We start from the raw sequence: 6,436 nt of genomic DNA on the forward strand, positions 1-6,436 counted from the left end.
TACATTCTGCAGGCTTCTGGGTTTTACAACCTGGCCAATTCCCCAGAACTCAAACACAAACTGTTTCAGAAAGACTATGATTCTTTTTCTCCAAACCTTTCATAACACTTCTGTAGAGGACATTATAAAATGCAGAGAGATATATAACTGTTTCCCCTGGAATCAACCCACTGCCACCCAAAATAACCCAGACAACTGAACACAGCAGCTGGCAGAAGGATGGAGGTCTCTAACCATGGGGGAAGGGAGCTAAATGCACTGCCACAGGCAGTTACACAGAAGAATCACCCTCTGTAACAACCCCTTGTTCTATTTCTAGCAACAACACACGAGCTATAGTCAAAGTATTGGGAGAAGAACACATTTTCTGGTAATTACACACTATGGCATTGAATGTTTACATTGGTAACTCTAACTTAACACAATTGCTACATTTCTGGAAAGTGTACTGTGAAGTAGAATTTACTGAACTAGGAGTTTATTTTTTTCATTGACTTGCCCTACCAAATTGAAGCCACATTGTCCTGGAAGGAATTCTGTTTCCTGGTAATTAAAAAAAAAGAATACACTTAATAGATGCAGTAGAATTTTCAATGACATATTTTAGAGGAAAAAATGATGATTAACACTAAAATAATAAATAACATGCTTTACTCAATATGCCACAGAAAAGAATGACTAAAAGCAAAAACGTAATAGAATGTCAGATATTCTGGCAATAAGAATACTTATGAAAGTTCAGTTTTGTACCATTTCAAATATTTCCCCATTTACCATCCCCTTTTCACACCTCTTTAACAGATGAAGTTTTATGGTTTGTTAGAAGATAATACATAATGTAGGTCTGGTTAGATATACAGGTGACTTGCAGTTCATTAATATCCAAAAAATGATTAGTAAATTAAATTGTGACTTTACTGTTTCCGACCTAAAGATTAAAATGGTGGTGCTGCTCTCATTAAGGTATATTATTTTATCAAAATAGTGTTTGTTGAGATTGACAAAATGTTGATCATAGATATTAACTATTTGCTGTTGTTTATCATTCCAGGATAGAGTAATAATAATAGCTAACTTTTTTTTTTTTCTGACAGGTAAGGGGATCGCTACCCTTAGCATGGTGTCATCCACACCACGATCAGCCAGTGAGCGCACTGGCCATCCCTATATAGGATCCGAACCCGCGGCCTCGGCACTACCAGCGCCGCACTCTCCCGCGTGAGCCATGCGGCTGGGCCATAATAGCTAACTTTTACTGAGCATTCACCATATACCAGGCACTGGGTAAATGTTTTATGAAGGCTGACAACAACCCTATGAAGTAGAAGTCATTGTTATCCACGTTTTATAGAAGAAACAAACACAGAGAAGCTAAGTAATTTGACCAAGATCACATAGGTAATTACGTGGTAAAATGCGATGTGAAGTTAGATTGTCGGATTTCAGAGCCTGAACTCAATCACTACACCAGGCAAGGAATTTGGCATTTTTGTTGATGATGGATATGTGTAGTAGACATAACAATAGCAATTTTATTTTTTTTAAAAAGAGGTTGTTGTTTGTATCTTACTAAATGATTTCTTGATTTCAGAATTTCTCTAAATCAATCACTGTCAAATGAAAGACATAACTACTTAGGCTGGATTCTGTCAATATTCTCTATATCTGTAAATGACTTTTAATTAGATTATAACTGAACCCTCCCCCCAATATAGGAGGTTTGAATCCTTTATGACAAGTTACCTAAGAGTGCATTGCTATAGAGAAGGGCTAGGAAGAGAAATGAGAAGGCTGTTTCCTGAGGCTTGCCTGAGGGGTATGACAGGAAAGGCCTGTAGGCACACTTACTAGGAACACATTAGACCAATGCTCTTAAGACTCAACTCTCTTTTGCATATCAATTACTAAAAATTCTCACACAGCTAATAATAACAATCCTCATTCTATATTATATTCAATAGAACACAATTCCAAGTAAATATGTTAATACACCTAATACTGATATTTTAGGTTATTGTTTTATAGTTGAGAAGCCATATTAGAGAATAGGGATTCTAAAACAATAATCTGGATTCTTTTTGAGTAATGTACTATAAAATTATACTATCAACTTGAGCTGCATCCTGACCTCCTCTAAGTTACACATGGGTCCTTTTTTGTTTTTTTCATTTTCACCAGTTTTCAAAATGATCTCTCTTCTCTATATGGTCTCTCAAATTCCCTATTGAATAACGATAGACTTATTATAGCAAAACCAGTCCTACATCTTTTCCCCTATACTATATGCAAATTACCTATTTTTCACTCTCACTGTAAAAGAAATAAATCTAGCTTCCACATCCTAAATCAGTTACTGCTTTTATGCTGCTTCTTTTGATTTAGGGGTGGCAGCAATTATTATTATTTCTAGTACTAGTCACAGTCTTCCAGAGAATAGCAAGGCTGTAATTCATGCTTTACTGCAATTGGTAAATCAGGCAAGTGAAAAGTAGTAGAAGCCCATAATTTAAATACTCTCTGGGTTCTTAATCTAAGACTCTGACATTTGAATTAGGATCAGTAATATATGGTTTAAATTTAACCATGAAGCAAACCTATATAAATTACTATAAAATCTAACTCTATCACCCAGAAACTCATAAATTAAGAATTGAGATTGAAATTCTACTTTTAATCCTTTGTATTATACCTTAATACTACAGCGTATATACCACCATGCTAAATAGATGTACATTTTGTTCTCATTTATATTGCCTACTAACATAGATTTGGGCCTTTTGATCTAAAATAAGAACCAATAATTTGCAGATGACAAGTTATTCCTCTAAAAACATATTTTTCAAGTCAACGAAATTCCAGAAAAATTTTTATGTCATCAAATCTATACTCCATTTCTAAGCAATGGGAATTATATCCTATTTTTTTCTTAGCTGTGATTTAGGTCTAAACTCTTTTTCTTTCCCAACCTCTCCTAAAAAAGTTATCTTCTACAAAATAATTAGAATCTTTATGTTTATTTTTAATCATTTTGATGTGTAACATAACTCAGCCAGCAAGAAAAAAGAGAAAATCTCCAGAAATCAAAAAATGAAATAGAAGCTAAGAGCAGAACAGTAATGGATGCTAATTGCTACAGATCAAATGTGTCCCCCAAAGTTCATGTATTGGAAATTGACCTTCATTGTAACAGTGTTAAGACGGTGGGAACTCCCTATTATGGTAATTGAAAGGTGGAGCCTCTAAGAAGTGATTAAATTGTGAGGACTGTACCCTCATGAATGGATTAAAACATTGATGGTTTAATGGATGGTAATGGGCATGGTTCTGATGGCTTTAAAAGCAGAGCAAGTGAGAAGGTTAACTCACTCTTGCTCAGCCTATTCTCACCATGTTACACCCTGCATCTCTGTGTAGACACACCAAAATGAAGGCCCTCACCAGTCATGTTCCCTAGACCTTGAACTTCCCAGCCTCCAAAACAGTAAGAAATAAATTTCATTTCTTTGTAATACCAGTTTCAGGTATTCTGTAATAAGCAACAGAAACTAATGCTTCAAAAGCCCTGGGTGATTTTGCACTTGTCCATAGGCAATATTCAAAAAGATATTAGCAAAGCCATAAGACATTTTGTGGTAGACAGGAATCATAAGTGTTCAGTTTGCCCCCTGCTATTCTACACTGTCATTTATTCAAAAATACTTGCTTGGTGCCTACCACATGAGTTACCTATAGGCTTAGGTAGGCAAACTGGACACCATCCTGCCTGGGGAAGCTCATAGTTAAGTATGGGGGACCCAAACTAGAATACAGTTGAGGACAATACAGTGAGATAAGTAGTGTGTGATTGACTGAGGGAACACTTAGCAGGGCTGCCTGATCCTGACATGGGTATATGGAAGGCTTCCGAGGGCTGGCGGTTTCCAAATTGAAGGTTGAGGGTGGGTGGGAGAAGGATGACTCAGAAAGAATGGGCTAAGCAAAGCCTGGGAGTTCTTAAAGTGCACAGTTTCCAAGGACATCACAGAAAGCCTGAAGCATAGTTTGTGGGGTACAGAGGAGAAAAGACCCCAAGATTCAGATCCTGAAGGGACTGCTCAGTTATATTTAGGTTTTGGACTTTATCCTAAGGAAGAAGGGGAGAGGTTTTTCAGAAAAAAAATTGGGTATAAGTGAGCCAAGATACAACCACTTAGGAAGGAATCTGTTGCAGTTATCCAGGGTAGAAGTGGTAGACTGCAGTAGAGGCGGTGAGATAGAGAGAAGTGGGGTGAGGAAGTCTCCAAAGATGCGCAGGTTTCTAGCTTGGGTGACTGGGAGATCCAGATGCCATATGCTGAGATGGGGAGTGTAGGAGAAAGCAAGTTTGAGGGGAGATAAAATGAGTTGAGTTAAAGCTGTAGGTGCTTGTGGGACCTCCAAGGAGAGCACTCCAGGAGGCACTTAGGCACAGTACTTGAGTACAGAGTCTAGAAAAGAGGTAGACCCTAACAGTGGAGGCAATATTTGAGACACTGAAAGTTCATGAATTATTCTGAGGAGAGAGAGGATAAAGAGGACTGAATGCTTACAGGTCTCAACATTTAAGAAATAGCAGAGAAAGAAGTCCCAAGTGAGAACGGCTGCGAAGGAACCTCCACAGAGGGAGAAGGAACTCCAAGAGAGACTGACTCAAGAATTAGTGTACATTTTGAAGAAGGCAGAAATATTTTTAATGGAAGTATTCCACAATTATTATCTGTATAAACATATGCCTATTTTTCCTTTAAAGAATTTACCTCTTCAGCCAGGAATGCTACTGATGAAATTTAAGCGGGAAAAACATACAGACTTGAACATTATGGAGTAAATTAATACTCACGTCTGGTGAGCCCCAAAGTTTTCTTTCCCTTATTCTGTGTAAGGCTTTTCAAAAGATAAAAATTCTTAGAAGAAAAAAAAAAAGATACTAGCAGAGAATTTTTCAGAATTTATGAAAGTTACAAATCTTCAAATTCAGAAAACATAAATCTTAAACAGGACTTTTTAAAAAAAAAGAAATTTCACATCTAAAAACATTGCTGTTAAATATTAAAACAAACAAACTATCTTAAAACAGCTAGAGAGAAAAGATAGATTACCTAAAAAGGAAAAACAAACTGACAGCAGGCATCTCAACAGCAACAATACAACACAGAAGACAATGAAAGAATATCTGCAAAGTGCTGAGAGAAAACACTTGTCAATCTGGAATTGTGAAACCAGCAAAACTATCTATAAAGAACAAGGACAAAATAAAGACATTTTCAGACAAATAAAAATTAAAAGATTCACCAACAGACCCTAACTAAAAGAAACTCCTTTTTTTTTTTTTTTTTTTTTTTTTTGGGCAGCTGGTCAGTATGGGGATCCAAACCCTTGACCTTGGTGTTACAAGGGAGTGCTCTCACCAACTGAGCTAACTGGCAAGCCCCTAGAAATTCTAATGAATATACTTCAGAAAGAAGAAAAGTGAACCCAAAAGGAAGGACTGAGATTCAGGAAGGAATCACTTGTAAAGAAATTATAAAATATATGGTCAAAGCCAAACAACCATTAACCATATGAAATAATAATGTTGATGTGTAATTTGAATAAGAGGAAGGTATACTGGAACACAGCATCAAGTAAAATGGAAGGAGTTGAGTGGAGTTAAAGCATTCTAAAGTTCTTGTTTTTTTTCAGAAGAGAGTAGAGAAATATTTTATTAGTAAAGAGACTTTGTTTAGTCAAGGATGCATGTTAAACATTTAAGAGTAACAGTATAAGAAAAAAAGTTGAAAAATTAAAACAAAACAGACTTGATCAAGCCAAAAAGGACAACGAAGAAAAAAAAAAAAAAAGGAAAGAAACCCAGAACAAATGATATACAATAAGATAGTGAAAATAGATCTAAATGTATCAGTAAATACAATAAATGTAAAGTAACTTCAAAATGGACATTTCCAGGTCAGATTAAAAATAAATTCAGTTTGTTTTCAGGAAAGTGAGTAGACACTTTCTCCTATTCTTCCTACTAACTACAACTAAAAACCCTGAACATTATATATAAAACAAACATGTGAAGGCTCTAAAAGATGGAGAAAAGAAGGCAGAGGGTCTAGGAACATTGGCACCCAAGGAATGACATGATGACAAGTTCCCTGAGTATTCTTTTTTCCTCACATATGCCAGACTTGGAGCCGAAAAAGTTGACAACCCATAAATGACAATTAGAGCAGACATAAAAAGCCCTTACAAAAGACTGCACTCTCTATCCAAAGGTCTAGGAAAGGGGCAGCCTAGCAAACAGAAAACTTTTAGACAATAACTACTCTACTGCAGCCAAACACCACAGAAAAAACTGTGGCCCTATCCCCACTCCTATAATCAAAGGCAAAGTGGGGAGCCTAGACTTCTATCCTCTCTCCAGGTTATAACA

This window comes from Cynocephalus volans, chromosome X (assembly GCF_027409185.1).
Source record: "Cynocephalus volans isolate mCynVol1 chromosome X, mCynVol1.pri, whole genome shotgun sequence".
In the NCBI taxonomy this organism is placed as follows: Eukaryota; Metazoa; Chordata; class Mammalia; order Dermoptera; family Cynocephalidae; genus Cynocephalus; species Cynocephalus volans.